At 43.6% G+C, this 20,827-nt stretch overlaps 1 protein-coding gene across 8 annotated transcripts in view; it reads right to left on the reverse strand.

The window, feature by feature from the left end:
- The window catches only part of PSD3 (pleckstrin and Sec7 domain containing 3), a 342,030-nt gene that overhangs the window by 90,380 nt on the left and 230,823 nt on the right, over nt 1-20,827 (reverse strand). The window lies entirely within an intron of this gene.

Below are 20,827 nucleotides of genomic sequence, written 5' to 3' on the forward strand. Positions count from 1 at the left end.
GAACTACACAGGATCACCAGTTTTTCATTTTGCTAAGAGAAGAAATGTATTCAAGACACCGAACATGAATGATCACCATGAGTCTAAGAAACTAAGCAGCGTGGACATTCCTAAGATCAAGAACATCTTCAAGGAAGCAAAACAGAACCAAGGTTTCCCTAGCATTTCCCCATAGCTGGGAAACAGTGCAAGCAGCCACCAGCAGAACCTGGCCTAATCTTCTATCTGCTAAAGGATAGTCTTAGCAAAGATATATATTTTTCCCCTTTTTAAAACAAGTGTCTATATTTGGCATGTGCTAAACAACATTAATTTACACAAATATTTATATCACTGGAGCTCATTCAACTTTCACCTGTATCTTTGTTTTCTATTTTCCTACTTGTTCATTTAAAATACGCTTCAAGGAAATTCCTATCTAAGATTATACATTCAAAACCTGATTTAAAAAGTGTATAAAAGCCTAACAACCTCTTAGTTTCATCTGATTCAAGTCCAGATGGAACATTTTTCAACTTCTTGGTTCTTTGTTTTGTTTTGGTATGAGCTGTTGACTTTCAATTGTAGATCAGAAAACAGCATTTAGATTTTGTATCTTATACACCTCACTCTCTCTCCTTTTGAACTGCATTGCAGATACAATCTGGAGGTGAACTCATTTTCAGTGGTGGGTTAGTTACTACCCACCTCTAAATGTAACAGTTAAAGTCATGTGGTGAACTATGCTACAATTCCATCTTCGTAAACTTTTCAGTCTTCCCTGGAGTGAGTCATCACTGCCTTCTGTCATGGCTGCTAAGCTTAGTTTTCTAGGATTCCATCTCTCACCCATCTCCACTCTCTCCAACAAGACAGAGTTCTCTCTCTGTGGTCAATACTTCTGATGCTTCTGTCAGGCATGTCTGAAACCCTCCATGCTCTCTGTGGAATTATTTTTTGACACCAAGCTTTCTGTTACCTCTTTTTCTAAAGTATTTTTTTTTATTACTTAGTTTCATTGGAAAGGCAGATTTACAGAGAGCCGAGACAGAAAGATCTTCCATCCACTTGTTCACAACCAGGGCCAAGCTGAAGCCAGGAGCTTCTGAGTCTCCCAGATGGATACAGGGACCCAAGCACTTGACCATTCACCATAATTTTTCCAGGCACATTAGCAGGGAGTAGGCTTGGAAGTAGGGTAGTCAAGACTTAAATCAACGCCAACATCAGATGTAAGCAGAGGCTTAACCTATTAAGCAACAATGCCTGCTCACACCCCTGTTATTTGCAATGTGGGGATCCCTCTGCCATGTTCAACTGTGCAACCTTTCCCAAGTCCTAAGTCTCCTGGTACAAGTTACCAAAGAGGAGAAGAAAACGCTGAGACACTTGGTTACACCGAGTAAAGGAGGATATCTACAGTGTCAATTTCAGAGGTACTAAGGACCCTCAGAGTTAACCATGGCCCCTTACATCCTGGGCCCTTGCTGCATCCTATAGAGCAAAATCAGTCTCCCGCTTTCCCTGCACAGTAGGTCTGCAATAGCAGGGGCTTTATTTTTCTCTGGGGTGCTAAGATAGGGAGGTTTTTCCATCTTGCAAATTTTGTTGACACCTTGAGGGCATCCTCTTTCACTCTCTGTGCTATGCAGGGTCTAGGCTTGGCGATGGTCATTTCAGTGAAGTATATGTGGGTACAGAGATAGAAATACATTGTTACCTTAAATTCTAATTTCAACAGTTTTTTGTTCTTGGTGGTGATGTAACAACATCACTCAATCACACAGTAAGAGTTCATGGCAGGGGGTGGTTAAGGCATACAGAAATAATAATAAAAGTATACTGCAAAGCCTTTCTATTTTACCTATGCTTAAGATGTGTAGTGAGGAAGAGACCCATTACAAATCTATAGAACTTGATCCTTTGTGCCGCCAAGGGCCAGTAACGAGAAGTGTCTTTCTCCAAGTACTTTCTTATACTGTGGCTGCATTCCTCATTGGGCGTGGTGCAGAACCCCCATCTTGGGGTTTATTGATATGGAGAGAGTGCAGAAGAAAATGGTTGCGAAACACACACTCAGTAGGGATTCACTTCTGGTCATGAGCTGCTACAGCTCCTGACCTAGTGAAGTCCTACTGCCTGCTGCCCACACTTTGGCATGCCTTGGCGCATTGCTGAGCTTTAGAGCTGTAATTGATTCCACTAAATTACACCAGAATGCAAGAAGGTACGACTGTCTGGGAGCGACACAGTCACACTGGATCTGAACCTGACAACAAGGGGTATCCGGATGCATGCGGTGAACAGGGCAGAGCTTCTTGTTCTCAACTTTAACTACAGGTGACAGTCCACAGCCCAGCAGGAGAGGACAGAGCCTGGGAAGGGAGTGTTTTGACCAGAACTTCCACGTAAGTTTTGACACAAGGCATTCTGATAACTCTACCTTTGAGACCAGATTTCATTACATCAACGGATCTGCGTATCCAAAAGTAGACAATACAAGTAACAGTGAAAATATGATTGGTTTTAAAGGACTTTTTAAAAAAGAAAATAAAAGGATCTTTCAGGATACTTTATATCTCCTCGTGGATTCCACACCATTCTGGATAAGAACACACACAAAAATTAAATGGTCTCCTGTTGGACTCTGAGTAATATCTCTAACATTGGACTGCACTAAACGAAAGGCAAGGGGGAGCCAGTGTGGGAGATCTGCTCAATCTGCTCTTTCCACAGGAGAGCTCCTGAAGGCCCAATCGCAGCTTATCCTGGAGCTGAGATACTCTGTTCTCCCTTAGCTCACGGTCAAATTCCACACAACTCCCCTTTGCCTTCCTGTGATTGTGGCAAGGGTGTCACAGCAACTAGGGACAGCTATGGAGTGACACGACGGTACTGTGTTGAAATTCAGGGTCACCTTCACCTGAAAGGTGAGTTCAAAAGAAACAGCTGGGGCCCAGTGCGGTAGTCTAGTGGCTAAATCCTCACCTTGCAAGCCTCAGGATGCCACATGGGCACTGGTTTGTGTCCTGGCTACTCTAATTCCCATCCAGCTCCCTGCTTACGATCTGGGAAAGCAATAGAGGATGGTCCAAAGTCTTGGGACCCTGCACCTGCGTGGGATACCCAGAAGAAGCTCCTGGCTCCTGGCTTCGGATCAGCTCAGGTCTAGCTGTTGTGGCCACTTGGGGAGTGAAGCAGTGGACGGCAGATCTTTGCGCTTCTCCTCTCTGGACATCTGCCTATCCAATAAAACCAATAAATTTTAAAGACAAGGAAAGACATGAAAGAAACTGCTGAGCAAGACACAATAGGATACCGGTAGTTGAACTAGGGACATTCAAATCAAGCCAGCACTTTGCTCAAGAGCAAATGGGTAAATAAACAGGACAATAAAAATCTGCCTTTAATTACATTCAATGGTCAAGAGTCACTCTGTCAGGAACGTAGTTTATTCAATATTTATTCCTAGAGAATTATTGATACAACCTTTAAAAAAAGATGCGAGTTTACATGAAAGTACCAGCAGGATCTGAGAAATTCAGAGAAACTAGATGGGGAGCAAGGAGCAGACAGAGGGATTCAGCGGATCAGGGAGTCTCAAGCAGCCAACCTCACAGGTAAAGTCAGTGTCCCTTTGTTAGCTTTTGTATCTTAAAAATAAAACCAATGGGAGCGAAAGTCTCTGAGACCAGGCTGCCTCAAGTCTTCCGGGGCGAGGGAGGGAAGAATAGCTATTACAATGATGAAATCTACAGAACTGCCTTCTAGAAGGAGCCAAAGCTCTTTGGAAGAGCTCCATTGGGTAGTCATCACAGTAATCATTAGAGTGTGTCACTTTGGCAGAAACACACCTGCAGGAAAAGCTGAACTTCTTGAAACTTCGTGGAACATGAGCAGCACAGCAGGAGAGCAGAACCAAGATGGGAAGAAGCAGCGAAGCAGCGATCTGGGCATCAAACTAGCTCTGCATTGCCCCATGCACCTTGTGAAAGATGCCTCCTGCCTAATGCTCTCACGTGCCAAGGTTCTCAGTAGTGTGAGAGCTGCTCTTGACAGTATAGCCTGATAGTTCTGTCTCTGAAAGGATCCAGCCAAAGGAAATTCTCCTTCCATTTTGAATAAACAAAGATTTGCAGAAACATGTCCGAAACTGTAACTACGGGTTTTCTTCAAAGCACAGGAGATGCACTTGTCAAAGCTGGGCAGACAGGGCTGAGCGCTTCGACCAGCATCTCCTTCCCAGGCTCCAGCCCCAGTGTCTAAAACAATCAGCCTCCCACTCAGACTTCAGGTTGCCAAAGGCCGTGGTGGCCACTGTGTCCAGATCTGACTCTCACGGAGCGAAACTCGATGATTAGCATTCCCCTAACAATACTCAAGAACCAGGGAGCAGAGCCTGGGCAGCGTGGAGAGAATAGAGTTTGATGGTGCCTTTCCACTTGATTGCAGTGTATTTTAAAAGCAATGAATTCAACACTCCCAAAGCAGTGTTTTGGAGGAAAGCATTTGCATTTTCCTTGAACATATTTAAGGATAACATCTTCCAGTACAGAAAGAGATTAATTTGAAATACATTCAAACTCACCTTCCCTGGTCCTCCCTCAGTCATTAGGTTCCTTTCACAGAGGAAATCACCCACCAGCCACGGCAGGATTTCTAAAATTAACATGGCTGAGAACAAAGACATCATTTTGTCAACTCCTGGATTTTACAGAGGACTGTGAGGGAGGGAAGGTGACTCGCCTAGGAGCACGCTGCTACTCAACGAACAAAATCCAGGCTGGACGGACAGGATATAGTACGCCGGCCAAGAAAGCAAACGGCCCAAGTTTTCACCATGCACCACCCAAAGTAAGTTTCAGTGGAAGTTTTTAAAATGTCACTGTCACAAAAATTCACTGCTTTGCACTGTTAAATAACAAACAGTTCCATGGAATACACATGATTATCATTTAGGGAATCCTTGGGTCGATCTCTGGCCTTATAGTTTAAGACAACTTCTACAATTCAACTGGGAATACAATAGTCATTTCCACCACCTAAAGAAAAACGTAATTTTTGTCCTACATTTCAGTGAATTTTGCTGTTTGGCAAGAGATGGGTAAGGAAAAAGAAAGTGGATCATCAACATGATGCTTTACAGAATTACATTTGAAACCTTCCTTTCTCAAGTTAAAAACTATACAACATCAAAAAATTTTTTTCTGAGATGTAACTAGATTCAGACGAAGAATGTAGAAATGGTTGGCAGAACTGAGGCTGAAATCAACATGCTCCTAATGTGCACTCTACATTCTGGAGCATTCTGCTTTTAAGAAACTGATTCCAAAATGCTGCTTCTGTCACAGGCAGGGAAGCAGCTGGCCCTAACAGCAGGGAGATGCGCACTGCCCCCTCATGGCCAAGAGCCTGGCTACTAACTCCTCCAATATCAGGTATTTAAGGATTTCGAGTCAGAATAAAGCTCTTTAGGAATAAATGCTCGTCTCTATAAAATGCACAAACATTCTACCAAAATATATCAACATTTAGGTCCTGACCACCTTATCTGTTTTATGATTTTATAAGCATCATCATTTGGAAAACGCAAAGCCACACTTTCTCCAGAACGGGACTTAACATTATTGCAAGAAAAAAAAAGTACACACAAAGAATCAGGTTTTAAAGAAAATAACATGTAAATCCTATCTTTCAGCAGGTTAAGAAATATTTTTTATGCAATATCAATCCAGGCAAGAAACGATCAGAAAATTCTAGTTTCTGAATCTAAGATGTTTAAACCAGTGAGGTTTTTTTTTTTATGGTTTCACTAAACTCAGAAGCAAAGAGTATCCGATTGTTTCAAAGTTCTTTAATTTTGGCTTAAAATGCGAACAAAAATGAGTACATCAGAAAAGTGAGGAATCATAATATTTATATAAACCATTATGTGTTCAATAGGCAATAAAACAGACAAAAGTTAGAAACATCAGAAATGGAAGTTTCAAGAAATACCAAAATATTATAATCCCAACTCTGAACTGTAGAAACAGTGAGCTCGAGAGAAAGGAAGAATTAAATCCTCAAGGATACCATAAGTTAATGGTATCTACTTTTTTTTTCCCTTACAGGGAGGACATGGGGTATGTGGGGGAGTAGAAGGAAGAGAAGACGGAACCAGGTTAGGTATGCTGTATTTTGGATGAAGAGTCAGATATACAAAAGAGCTATTTATATGATTAGCAGGAAGAAACACGAAGTTGATTTTAACAGCTAAAAATGTACTACTAGATATAAATCAAGTGAATAATAATTCTGCTTATGAATGCTTGGAGTAAAATGTACACACGGTGGATAAAAATACATGGTAACATGTGCTAATATTTGTCTAACATAATCCAATCCAGTAGCTAAGGCTACAAACCTGTAATGTAATTCAGTGCACTTCATTTAGAAGACAAAAATGGCCACTGAGTGAGTGATTAGATTCAATCCATCTGATTTTAGGATTCGCATGGTTCTTTAAACTACCTTCTTCTGGCCTTCAACTTTAAAAAAGACTAACAATCCTAAAAATTAGTGGGCATTTGGATACATCCTAGCATACATTTCTTTTAAACTTAGGATACCATATAGCCTTCAAAAATAAAAATTTTTGAAAATGACTGTAATTGTCAAAAAGTTCCTTGTGATGGCCTGTTGATTACAATTGCATAGGAATCTTATTTATTGTGGATATTTGGGAAAACATTTGCACCATTTCTCCCCAATAGTGCATAGATCCATACTAGGTGAAGAGTACCTGTACCGTATGACAGACAGTAGTCAGAAATCATTCACTGGGTACTCATGCAGATTTCAATATTACCTATTATAATACTGGGGATACCCAACTAATATCACAATGCTTAAATTATCATTGGGATGAGGATGATGGGACCGTGACAGAGTTAAGGATGACTTCTTGGTTTTCTCATAACCTCTGGCTGCACACATGAGATCAGATAAACCCAAAGCAGAGAGCTTCCTGTTGCTCTGTGCAAAAGCTGATTCTATACCCATGTCGAGAGTCACACACACGCCTACACACACAGATTGGACAGGTCTGCCTCAGCAGTGGTCACAGGTTCAGCAGAATGCAACACATCCCATATTCAAGGGCAGTGAAGATACATGTTTTTCCCAAAGCTACAGCTTTGAAAAGAAAAATATGAGGACAAGCCACAACTGCAGACTAATTAGCAGTCAATTTGTTCATGACCAAAGGGTTTGGGTTTCACTGTGGTGTGGAGGGACACCACGTATTTTTTAGTCACACGAGGAGATTTTGCAACCTCCCCCTGTCCTGCCATATTTTGAGGGGAATCTGTTATCAGCAAAGTCTCGCAGTCATGCAATGTCATAGAAGGAAGGGAGGGGCTGCGAGGGAGCAGACGTGGTGGTGGTGGGTGGGGGGTGCTGATGCTGCTCTCACATTCAGGGAAGAAGACTGACAGCATACGGAGACCCCCAGCCAAAGCTTCCCCCGCAGGCAGGGAAGGCTGCGAGTCTCCATTGTCATCTACCTCTCCGGCCTCGGAGCTCTGGAATCCCATGATTCGATTATTCCATTTTTAAACCTGTGGAGTGGGAGTGCTTCTGAGTAGCCTGTTCACACAGATGGCAGTGGGAAGAGTCTCAAGAATATGTTGTATGTAGTAAATGCCCACTTCGCTACAGAATAACTCCCTTCACAGTTCACAGGAACCAAGATATCATCTTACAGACAGCCACACAAACACGATGTGCTCGGCAGCCGCACATACATGTGTCGAACATCAAAGAGCAATTCTCCCCTAATGACACATACCTGAGGCTAAAAACTCTTCAACGCGGACCACAGCTAATTGTACATCAGTCCCACAGGCTGAGGAACAGTGGGAGACCAGGGGAGGGAAGGCAAAAGGAATTAACTGCAAGATAAAATGATGGACACTGGATTCCTGCTATGCTCAAAATACATTTTGCTGAATAAAAGAAATCACTTCAAGGCAACCTTTCTGAGACTAAAAACAATAGCAATGTGCCGACCATCAGTTCCCTAGACATCTTATTCTGAGCATTGTTTCAGCTCTGCTTCCCCACACCCGCTCTTTACAACCCCGAGCCACATCGCAGATCCTAGCGCAGAGTTCCACCAGCATCCCTGTCGCTAGATCGTGCCTGATCATCTTCGAGCCATTTTACACTCCTTGCTACTTTCTCAGTCTGTCATTCTACATCAGGCACACGGGCTAAGACAGCGGAGATGCTCGCATACAACTGGCAAGAGGGTGAGCAGGTGGGGGTGGTTTCTTTACCTTGGTTTCCTTAGCAGAAAACTCTGAGGAGTTGGAAATTTTCATGGACTTGGACCGGTGGGACTGCCGCCGGATAGAATCCTCCCGGGAGTATTTCACGGACCCCGAGGTCCTCACGCGCACCTTGCTGGTACTCTGAATGCTGTTCACACCGATCATCTCGCAGGTCAGCTGGGGAGGGGGCTCGGAGAAACGCAAAGGCACTTTGCAGCCGTGACGAGGCTCTGGCACTGCAGGGACTCCAGCAGGTTGTGCCGGAGCAGCTTCAGAGCGGGCGCCGTGATCCGCCTCAGCTTAAGAAGCACCAGGCTGCCTCCCCCAGCATCTTCAACTACCCTGTTTGCAGCGAGCCTGATTGTTCCAGGCTCGCTCACGTCACAGGCAGCAAAGAGGGAAAAAAAAATGCAATCCCACCCCTGCTACTCGGCTCTCCTTGCCACACACACACACACACACACACACACACACACACACGAGAGAGAGAGAGAGAGAGAGAGAGAGAGAGAGAGAGAGAGAGAGAGAGAAACACAAATTCACACACTGGAACAAATGGCAATTGACCAGCAAGCAATTCATTAACATTCTAAAGAGCAATACTATGTCTCCAGAACGTTGTGCAGTAAGCTCAGTCAGTCAGGTCAATAGCAAAACAGAGATAATGGCAAATGAAAAGTCTCAAGTAGTCTGCAGGGCACTGTGTGGGGCAGGAAGGCAGCTCAACTCCCCGAAGAGTGAGAAAAACACGGACGGGTGTCAAAAAGCTCAGCTGCAGGCTAGTGAAAGGACAGGAGTCACAAAGCCATCTCGGCAATCAATGATCGCCCTTTCTTTCCTGTTTCAGGTTACACACCCTTCCATGGCCATTGAAATGGTATACTCATGCAGACTCCAAAGCTTATTGGGACCTGAGACCACCCACTATGGCTAGAAGTCTGAACAGGAATTGGTTGCAGAATAGACATGTTCTGTTACATTCCCACCAACACGAGAAGTTCAGAAAAAATAACTGCGGAGTTAGCAATGGTAACTTTAAACATGGCTCGGACTGAGAGCAGCAAAGCCAACTCAGATGAGCAAGAAGCCAGAAGCTTTTCCAAGAGCTGCACATGCTGTCCATATACACAGCAGCATGCGGTCTCCCAAGTTGGAATTTTACATGCAAGAGTGTTAGAAAATGAGATTATGGCTCCTGATACAGCATTCTTGACTGCACGTCAGCTTATTTTCCAGAAAAAGGAGATTTTGGTGCTAACATAAATAAAACTGAAAAATTTGTACCTGGCAAGCTCTAAGAAAGATCAAAGTGGCGAACTGTATCTGTCTTAGAATTATGTACATTCTGTGACCAGACCCCTCTAAATCAAGCACATGGACCTTCGTAGGCAAATACCTCCACTGAAAAAGCTTGAGGCAGAGTCCAAAAAGGAACTGACACACACAGAGCCAAAGTAAACATTCTAAACGTTCTTCATGACAGGAGACCCTCCCTCAGTGTGGTCATAAAAAAACAGCACAACCTTTGCATAGTTGCCAGTCACCACTGTGAGCAGTTAGAAGGTATCCTTCCACATGAGCAGAAATGGGCCAGCTATACTTCAAGGCTGCCCAACCATAATCACTTCTCATACTGTGACTTCAAACCACTGCCGACAGCCTGAGATCTAGGACTTCACAAGATAGTCACAGGTTATCTCGTTTTAGCTTTCAACTTCACAGTCCTGGGAGGTGAGCTGATAGGCCACTGCAACCCCTCTGTATAGATGGGGAGAACAGGGCAGAGGTGGCGTGGCACCAGTGGCTGATGTGAAGTGGTAAAGCACACTGCCTCCTGCCCACAGCAGCTGGTGAGTTCTCCTGCCCCTCCCTTTCTGCCAACCAGGGACAGGAGTTTCCTGTCTGGTCAAATATTCTGTATTTCAGGAAACAACTCGGTCACTCATGGAAGGCAGAGAGCCACTGAAATGCCACTAGTGGTTCAAGGAGTCACAAGGAAAACAAGACCACAAAACACCAGGGTGGAGGTGTTGAGCAGCTGCCAGGACCCTCTGCACTTTGGGCCCCTGGGTGCTCCAGCCTCATCTTACTTATTTGGACTGAATACCCACCACTGCCCAACACTAGCCTCTCTTCACTCAAGGTCAGTGCACTGGACTGGAGCATCCACTCAAGCTACCCCCTTTTTCAAGCTTTCTTGAGGGAGCTTGGTCACCCCTACCTGCGTGCAACTTAACTGTTCGCACACAGCTGGCTTCTCATTGGTCAGTACTCACCCCCAAACAAACCTGTTTTTTAGAGACCTCCTTTGAACACCCTTCCTACAACAGCCCCCCTCGGCAGTCACCGTCCTCCATCCATGTCCACAGGCCTTGTTCTTGGGGCATGTGGCCATGGATTGAATGATGCGCATCTCCCAGCCCACAGCAGTGTTGTGTGAAAAGTGGACAGGAGCTCAGTGAAGATCTAGTAAATGCACAGACTACTCAAAATACATGAATAAGACAGACATTTCCCTTCATCAGATTCCCTTGTCTCTGAGCTTACATGAACATTAAGCAGTCTTTGTTGTTGAAAAATTTAAACAGAAATCAATGCATTTGTCCTAGCTATACAAAAGAGCATGTACTGAAACTTAGGGTTTCTTCTGTATCATGTGCCTGCACCCTCCTATTTATCTTCTCACAACATCCACCTACACTGTATGCATGCATCTGTATGAGTTCTACCCACTGTCTTATCAGCTATGTACGAATGACGGAAGCATGATACATACTTTTGTTGTTTCATGAGTCTTTTAAAGATGTATTTACTGATTTGAAAGGCCAAGATGGACAGACACAAACACACACAGACCAAGGGACAGGGAGAGACAGACAGAAAAATCTTCCATCTACTGGTTTACTGCCCCAAAAGCTGCAACAGGCAGAGCTGGACCAAGCTGAATCCAGACACATGAGACTCTAGCCAGGTCTCCCACATGGATGGCAAGGGCCCTAGTACGCTTTGAGCCATCGTCCACTGCTTTTTCCAGGCACATTAGCATGGAGCTTGATCATAAGCGGAGCTGCCAGGACTCACCTGGAACTCATCTGGGATGCTGGAGTGGCAGGTAGTGGCTTAACCCTTCATGCCACAATGCTGGCTCCTGGAATGATCTTAATGATAAAAGAAAAATCAGAAAATTCCCATCTAGGGAGTGAACCAGTATAGGAAAGATTTCTGTTTCCCCATTATTCTCTAACTCTGCTTTTCAAATAAAATACTTAAAAAAATACTTCATTATATGTGTCCATATATAAAGGACTTCTGACTGGACATTTGAAGTCTGAATGAAATAATAATACAATGCCTGTACCTAAATACACATCTCAAACAGTAGTTCAGGAGTTTTCCTGTCCTCCTCTGTTCATTTCCTATTCCCCTCAGTCACTGATAGTCGTAAACATAGAGCTCACAAATAGATTCAGGCAGAAATAATCCCTTCCCAGACCCACCGGCTAGCCTGCCTTGCGCCTCCTGGCCCGAGGGCTAAGGGTTCCTAGACACCAGACAGCAGGCACTATCTTATGACAGGCCTCCTGCAGAGTCACAGCTGTTGAAAAATATGAAACAACTTCGCATACAAGCTTTTGCAAAAAATGAAGGTGACTTCCACATGAAATCAAACGTAGGAGACTTTATGAGGCACTCATGAACCTGAAGGGTGAGAATGGGTACTTTGACTCCTAAAGTTTTCTGATTGTGACCTCTATTGACCACTCAGCCCTGGAAGGCATATCAAGTGTTCCAGTTAAATAGTTATCAGAAAATCCTCTTGGGGCCAGTGCTGTGGCATACCAGGCAGAGCCACTGTCTACAACCCTGGCGTATCAAATGGGTGCAGGTGCATGTACCAAATGCTCTACTTTTGATCCAGCCTCCTATGAATGGATCCAGAAAGGCAGTGCAAGATGGCCCAAGTGCTCTGGAAGTGCCTGGAAAAAGCTCCTGGCTATTGGCTTTTTGACTTGCGTCTGGCCTGGCTGGCACAGCCTTGGGGTATAAACCAGCACATGAAAGATTTCCTTCCCTGTGTAACTTTGACTTTCAAATCAATAAATCAATCTTTTTTTAAATCAATCTTTCTACAATTTAGGGGACTGAATTCAATTTAAAATCCCTTTATTGTATGTACTTGAAAAGATACATAAGGAGACTTCACAAGTTTATGGTAAATGAAATTCAAGGATAGTCTCTTCTAATTGATTCAAAAAACTTCCAGTTCAGTATGTTTGAGAAGAATGCAGAAGGTTCAGAAAAATGCATATTGTGAAAAAATATCCAGATTTGGATTTGCTTTACCAACAAAATCAGCCGAACTTATAGGTTTATCGCCTATTATTTTACATTTACTTATTTTATATGTGAGGCAGACACACAGAAAGAGGCACACAGAGACCAACAAAAAGATCTTCCATCTGCTGGCTCATTCCCCAAAATGCACCCAAGAGCTAGGGCAGGACCAGTTGAATCTGGCAACTGGTCTGTCATTCAGGTCTCCCACATGGATGGCCAGGACCCAACTGTGATTCTCAAGTTCAACATTGGCAGAAAGGTGGAGTAAGAACAAGAACCCAGGTGCTTGGATGTGTGTTGTGGGTAGGACAGCCAGCGCTTGCATTGCTAAACTAAATGCTTGCCCACTTACTTGCTTTGTAATTCCATTTTCCCACAAACACTTTGAGATCCTCTTGTGCAATATTGATATCAGGTGCCTAGCCTGGAGCAGCTACCATTTAGTCAGGTCCCAGATAGTGTTTGGAGACAACAGCAAAGTCAGGATTACAATGGTGAGCACTTTTAGAGCAGCAGTAAACTAAAAGGGCTCCAATGAGACAGCCAGGAGAACAGCGACGGTATCCAGGCAGATGCTTCCTTCTTGTCTATGAAAATGTCATGTAGCCATTAGCAGAAGAAACTGAAGAATGTGTTATGAACTCCGGAGAAAAGCCAAGGAGTTGTGAATGACAAATACTAACTGTCTGGAGACATAATTAATACAGTAGCATGATGGACAAGGAGGGGTAGAGAGGTTCGAGGTGTCAGGAAGAACCCAGCTTCAGTTTATTTTCAGATCAAAATGTCAGTTGTACCATTCACTCAACTAAAAAGTCTCTCAAGGTTTTCTATGGATTCTGTGGACTGCCTGTGCAGTGCTCAGGTAGAGGAAACAGTGCCAGCCTGAATGCTGGAGTGCAGGTGCAGCCTGAGGAATGCCAGCTACGATGGTCCTGGGGTCCAACATCTTCCACAGGCTGGGTGTCATGCGTTCCTGGGCCGTGCTCATTTTCACTGGGTGAACTGGAAGGACTCTCAGGAATGATCACCTCCAGCCCGTTTACGAGGGTTGGAAACATGAAGAGATGTGTCCAGGATCTTGTCATGGTACTCAATTTCCAATACAGATGCTTCTTTGTTTTTATTCTTTCGTTATTTGTTTCTGGAAAGAGAGACACTCCACTAACACATGCCTTTCCAGGCTGCATTAAAGCTTGAAACGGTTACCTTGAAAGAAAATCCAATGCCAGAGATCTGACTCCACTGGGAGACAGCTCAGCTACACACCTAACAGGTCTCGGGAAGGAGACCCGAGATCCCAGCGGGACCAACAGCTCCAGGGCTCATCCCAGCCTCCAGAAGTATGTTGGCCTCCTGTCCTTCATGTGGCAGGAGTGAGGTGTGGGCCCTCACATTCTTCCAGACTGATCCCTTCCAAACAGTAACAGGACCACCCAGTCAGTGAATCTTCTGGAGAACAACGTCTCCCATGGGCACCGAGAACACTCAGCAACACAACAAAACACACAACTGAAAAATCTCATTGCCTCAACTCTTTCCTCAAAGCTCCTTGCCTTGCATTTTAACAATGGGTCTGGTTATGGCATTCTCTTTTTCAATTTTCAATTTTCTTAGGCAGGGGGCTTACGAGAATGTCACACTGGCTCAAAGCCACCACAGAGACAAGAACTGCAAGTCCCACAACGAGGGCCTGTGCAGCACTAGAAACCAAACTCCAATTTACACTTGGACGTACCAGAGTCTCTTTAGAAGCAGGTTGTAAGGAAATCTAGGCTGACTTCCATGTTATAAAAACTTCACCATAAACGAACAGCCTGATTGAATCCCTGCAACCACTGTTGCCTAGTTAGCATTTCCTTTTTAGCCCATAACCCCTACTCCCCAAGTGGAGTAGGCAGATTTAAGTCTTTCCTGGTGCCTCTGTGAGTTAGCCAAACTGAGCTGTTCTCAACGACTGTATCACACACAGGGGAAGGCCCGTCATGGGCAGGAGTACTTTAGGAAAAGCAGCACAGTTAGATACAAATTACTCCCTCTTCACTTCTTCCAGGCTCTCCCAGCTGATACGTCTTCCACATGCGGACCCATCTGGAAGCCCATCAGATGGCGGCATCCTTAGACCCCAGCACTAGAATCCAGACCCACAACACACAGGTGGTCTAGCCACATGAGCCGGAAACATGCCTAACATCTGTATCGAGGGGCTGCCCATACTCTGTTGCCACAAGCCACTAATCCACCACGTTAGCACATCCTTACTTTCCTAACTGGGTCAATCATTTTGTCCCAAAATAGATGCTCAGCCTACAAGACCTGGTTAGCTCTCTGGGCCCTTAGTCTTCAAATCCAGAGCACTGGGCACATTTCACATATGCTTGCCTTTGCTCCCCTAAAGTTGTGCCCCCAAGGAGTAGGTCTGGTCTAACAGGGGGTTGCAGATTTCCTTGGTTTAAAGGGCATCACCTAGACTATAGACCAAACCATCTTTTCTGAATAGTGATCATTTATAGTAACTGGCAGGTGGACCTAGGAGGACATATTAATTACCTCACCAAGCAGCCCTCAATCCTGCCTGGAGCATCACATGCTTCTAGTTCCATCTGCTCCTCAAACATACAAAGCAACAGGATGGGGGATAGATCTTTAAATAGAACCTTCTTACATTTAAAATTAAATAACATTCTTGAGGGGGGGGGGGAACACTCTGTAAGAGTGAAACAGCTCCAAGTTGGGGAAAAAAAATCATTTTTTCTTCATGAACTGAACCCATCATGTAAGATGCTTTAGCCCAGAGTTATGGGTTAGAAAGCATTAGAGAATGTAGAAGGGCAACTGTGAAACTGGCACTGACAGTTCAGCTCTCTGCAAACCCCAGGAAAGCAAACTCGGTGCCTCATCGGGGAGATGCTAGGTCGCAGGTAGACAGGAAGCCCAGCCTGTATATGTTCTTACTGTGTCACAAGAAACTTCTCTTCATTCTACCCCCTATACAAAATGCAAAGAGAAATTTCAGAGAATCAAAAGCTACTCTTTCAAGTGAAAAAAAAGTAATTGTTTATGGGTTGGCAGGTGCTGAGAAAAGACTGTTCCAAGAGTTAATCCAATAACCCTGTTCATAACTATTTTTTATAACGTCTAGTACCAATTCAGCAACTATGTCCCATGTGCCTAATACATGGAAGACATAAGATAAACAAGGGAAAAAGAAGTCTGAGATTCAGGCTTCTGTGGGGATGCACCCCAAATGCCAACTATTCTCTGAGCAAGAAACAGTATCAGTCAAAGTTAAGGTCTAGGATGGGCACTGACCCAGTGGTCCTGATGCCGGTTGGGATACCTTTATCCTATACTAGACTGAGTTTGAGTACTAGGTCAACTTCTAATACGAGTTTCCTACTAATGCCTACCTTGGAGGCAACCAGTAATGGTCCAAATCCTTGGGTTCTTGTCACCTGCAAGAGACTAGGATTGAATTCCTGGCTCTGGCTATGGCCTGGTCCAGTCTAGGCTGTTGTTGGCCTTTGGGCATTAGAGGCTGATATCCTCATCTCCCTCTTTCCCTCCCTAGCCACTTCCTCTACATGTCTGCATCTCAAACAGAATTTTCAAAAGTTACCAGCTCTACTTGCATTTCTTTCTGGAAAGACCACGTTGAATTGCCACTTATTGCTGCATTACTTCCATTTAATCAGAAAGTCCTTTGAAATTACCAATTTTTTTCTAAATTTTTATTAGCTTGCTTGGTAATTTGGATACCTTCATTTTTTTATCAGTCCTTAATAAATTTGATTTCAACAAAATGGTTACCATTTGGTACTATGTAAGAGTAACTATATGCTCTATAGCGAAAAATAAATGTTAGTCTGTCCAACATTTTAATTTTCCTCATTCATTATATCAGCCACTAGGAATAGACTAATAAGGAAAACTAGACAAATTCCCACTCCCTTTAAGCTTTCAATGAGATAGAAATTAATCAAATAATTAATGAATAATCAAGTAATAGCACAAATGAATGTAAGAACGCTATGAAGAAGCCACTGCCTCTGGAAGTCTCTAACTAGATTCTAACCTCACTGGGCCTAAGGGAATCTGGGAAGAAAATGAAACAACAATGCTTTAGATGAGTTCTGAAGCACGAACAAGAAAAAAAGAGAGGAAAACACTGGTACTGAGGCCTGGGGGAAGTCTAGAGAGACCAAGAAGGACAGGGAGCTTTGGGGTGTGTTGTTACTGTTCCTGAGCAGCATCAAGCAAGTAGCAGGCCAATTTGATGGGAATTCTGTGTGAGCCCTCTTTCCCCATAGCTGTGGTGATCACTAGGCTATTTTAACACCTTACACCTCAGCCTTCTGAAATGCTGGCACTTACACAGACAACAAATCAGCTCGGTCCCACACTGATGTGTGGAGCTGATGTGGTCAGGGTGCTCTGGTCATAAAAAGCGTGCCTACGGCAAGTTAACAAGCAGTGACAATCATAGGGAAATGACAGCACCAGTGGTCATACTAGTCACAACGCCAAAAAAAAAATGTCACTGTGCAGGGCACTTTGTGTATCTAAACTGATTCTTGGTTTTCATTCTCAAAAGCACGGTAAATCAAATTGCCTATACTATGCTACAAATGGATGTTATTTCAATTCTCATCAATAAGATCTCCCTGGAATTCATATGTACAAAGGATAATGCCAAAAGTTGAGAAACAACTTTAATATCAAACGTGTGCCCTGAGGTTTTAAAAGTTCATTTCTAGGTGTAACATTGGAGGGGTGAGCTCATCCTCAGGTAAGCTTTGGAGCCGATTCAGCAGCCAGAACTATTCTGAAACAGGTACAGGTCAGGCTGTATCTATCACAGGGCATGCAGCGATTGAATTCTCAGAGCAAAACTATTAAAGGACAGAGGATACATAGCTGTTTGAAATGTATTTCTCCAAGTTGCTGGCTGTATTTACTGCTACCCTTAGCTGAATTCTGAGCATCTGTAGGGTTTCAATGGGACCAGATCAACTTGAAACAGGAAGCCTTAAACAACTACACATACAGATCTACTATTTAACACTTCCTGCCTTGTCCAAATGTCAACACTGCTGAGTTTATTACTATGACGTTCCCATGGGTAGGCAGCACTTACGGTGGTAGGAAAGTACAACATACATGAGCAAAACAGAGTTGCAGTCACACTTTTGGGGAAGTTATTCAAGTTCTCTACATTTTACTGAAAAACCAGGAGAAACATGCTGAACTGACATCTGCTCATTTCAGTCTACTTATTAAAATAACTTTCTGCCTTCGAGGAAACCCCGTTGTGTGCTAGGGCAGACATGCGGAAATGTTCTGTCCTTTGAAGCCATGTGACCTAAGTTTGACCATCCAATGTCCCCAAAGGGATGTAAAGACTGAATCAGTGGCAGGGCACTCCTGTGCAGCTATGATGGCATCCTGTGCTGTAAGCTCTCTGGCTTTCTTACCATAATTCTCAAAATCACCCTCCCCACTCTTTATGATCTGGTTGTCTTCCAATAGATTCCCCTTACATGCAAGTTACCAAAGAGTTGCTCCTTTGCTGCTTTTGCTTTTTGTTAGACATTTTAGCTACGAATGTCATGGCGGCATGGTGGACTAGAAGCAGAGATGAAGCACTTGACATAGCATCTCACATGTAGGTGGCATTTGTGAGAGTGGAGAGTTCATGTCGGACTCTGCTCTCCAAGATGTGTGAGTTTAGGTGCTGAAAATAATATTGTTCAGGTTTCATCAAATCATAAAATTAGAGGTTTATTTTTGTGACAAAGGTTAGGAAGATACTGGGGTCTACATAATTCTGAGTATCCAAATCAAAACCAGTCAACAGTAAAACCTTCTTGTTCCTGGTGACTTACACATCTACCCATCATTTCTCCTTGACCCCCAATCCTCATGCCAATGTACCCCATGTGCTGCCACCACCTCAACCAGGCTCTGCAGAAAACTGCCAAAGAACACACGGATCACATCCTTCACTTGTAACTTGGGCAGCCAGCTAAAATTACTCTGATGAAAATGTTTTCCCAAAGCAGTGTTCTCTGAGGATTCTCGGGATTGACCAAGGTCGCAGTGGAAGAAAATCATGTCATCCAAAAACAAGACAAAAACCCTAATAGTGTTAAATAGTACATGTTTAATAACATTTCTACATAAGAAGTTATCAATAAAAATCAAAGGTGAAAACAGAAACAGACAATCTAACACAAATGGCCCTGAAACGTGACAAGAGTTAGGCTATGTAATTCTGGAATTCTCTAGCGATAATAACCACCCCTCCTCTTGGCACAAAGGAGTATCTGCTTTACAAGGAACAGGCATGACAAACAGTTGATGAAAGCTAACATTACAGTGATCACCACTGTAGAAGGCTTGGTGAAGACAGTCTAAATTAAATCTTAGTATTTCTTAGAGGAGACTGCAGACACAATAGTCTTCTATACCTGAGAATCCCCAAGTCAGCCTTACACAGAAAGGAGAATGCAAACATGAGCTAGCAGGGTAATAGCAACCTTTATGTACCCTGTCATGTTATAAACAGAATTGGGCAGCACATCAAATAGAGATATCCCTCCATGTCTATGGGGAATTAGTTCCAGGACCTGTCTTGGAAATCGCAATCTGCGAATGCTTAAATCCTTTCTATGAAATGGCACAGTAGTTGTTAATAACCTATGTGCATTCTCCTGTACATCTTGAATCATCTCTAGATTATTTGTAAGATCCAACATAATATAAATGACAAATAAGTGTTTGCTACATCGTACTATTTACAGAGCAGGCACATGGAAAAAAATCTATATATGCTTAGCATTATGACACAATATCCACTTTCACCCCGGTTCCCGGCAAAGACTGGATATTTGGTTGCATCCATGGGTTTGGAGAGTCGAATGTATTTCAAAACAACCTATTAGAATTATTCCATGCACAATGGAAAACCCCTGAGGGATTTCCTAAAACTGTGGCTAATTTTTGTCTATTTCTTCTTAGGGGGAATATTATACGATAACTGACACTTACTACACAGAACAGTGTTTAGTCCAGCAGTTTAGCCTAACTTAGCCTAGAGGTTAAGCCACCAGATGTTGGACTTCTCATATTACATGCCAGAGAACCTGAGTTTATGTTCTGTCTTGTTTCTCAATTACAGCTTCCTGCTAAAAGTAGTTGTGGCCGTGATACCTCTGCTGGTTTCAATCAAGCTCAGCCCTGGTTGTTACAGGTTTTAGGGAGTGAATCAACAGATTCACTCTGTTGAATCAACACAATCAACAGATTCTCTTTGCCTGCCTACCTGCCTTTCACTGCCTCTCAATAAAACAAAAACAAAACCAAAAACAATACAAGGGGTCAGCATAGTGATGAAATAGGTTAAGCCTCCATCTCAATGCCAAATCTAATACAGATACTGATTCACATCTGGACTGTTTTACTTCCCATCCGGCTGCTACTAATGCACCTAGGAAAGCAGAAGATGGCCCAAGCACTTGGGTCACTGGGGTCCAGTCTCAAATTCTTTGCATTTCCCTGGAACACACATTTTAGGAAATAACTTGACATTTTCTTGTAAAGATGAATTTCCTACCCAATGACCATATAACCACTTTTTTTTTAAGTACTATATCCTAGGAGATCCCTTACATTCAAGCTCCAGAGGATGTTATACAATGTCACTGTTTGTGACAAGAAAGAACAAGAAACAATCCAAATGATTAATAAAGTGATAATCATTTTATAAAGCCAGATTACTAAGAAAATCTCTGGTTGGATAAAGTGCTGTGCTGCTCTGTGAAGAAGACACCTAGCCTGCCCTATGGGCCCTCTCTGAAGTGGCTGGAGGCGTAGCAGCTGTCTGGTGTGGGGTCACTGTCCTGGTGTCGCAGGAAGATGCAGTGTCTGCCATGCTTGTACTCTAGCACCCGTGCAGGACAACCCTCAGGGGCGGCCACCTGGACTTCAAAGCTAGGCCTGTCAGGACTGCACCATGGGCCAGCTCTCTCCTCAACCCAGTCTGCCCCTATGCCCCATCTCCCCAGACCAACTCAGTCCATTTCCTAGGGGATCTTGTGTGTGCCAGCTGCATCTTACACTTGGGACAAACATTTCAGTTTTGGAGAAAGCACACACATGCCCCCTAAAGCCACTGCAGGAGAATGGACCCTAGG

The sequence above is a fragment of the Ochotona princeps genome, chromosome 32 (genome assembly GCF_030435755.1).
Source record: "Ochotona princeps isolate mOchPri1 chromosome 32, mOchPri1.hap1, whole genome shotgun sequence".
Lineage (NCBI taxonomy): Eukaryota > Metazoa > Chordata > Mammalia > Lagomorpha > Ochotonidae > Ochotona > Ochotona princeps.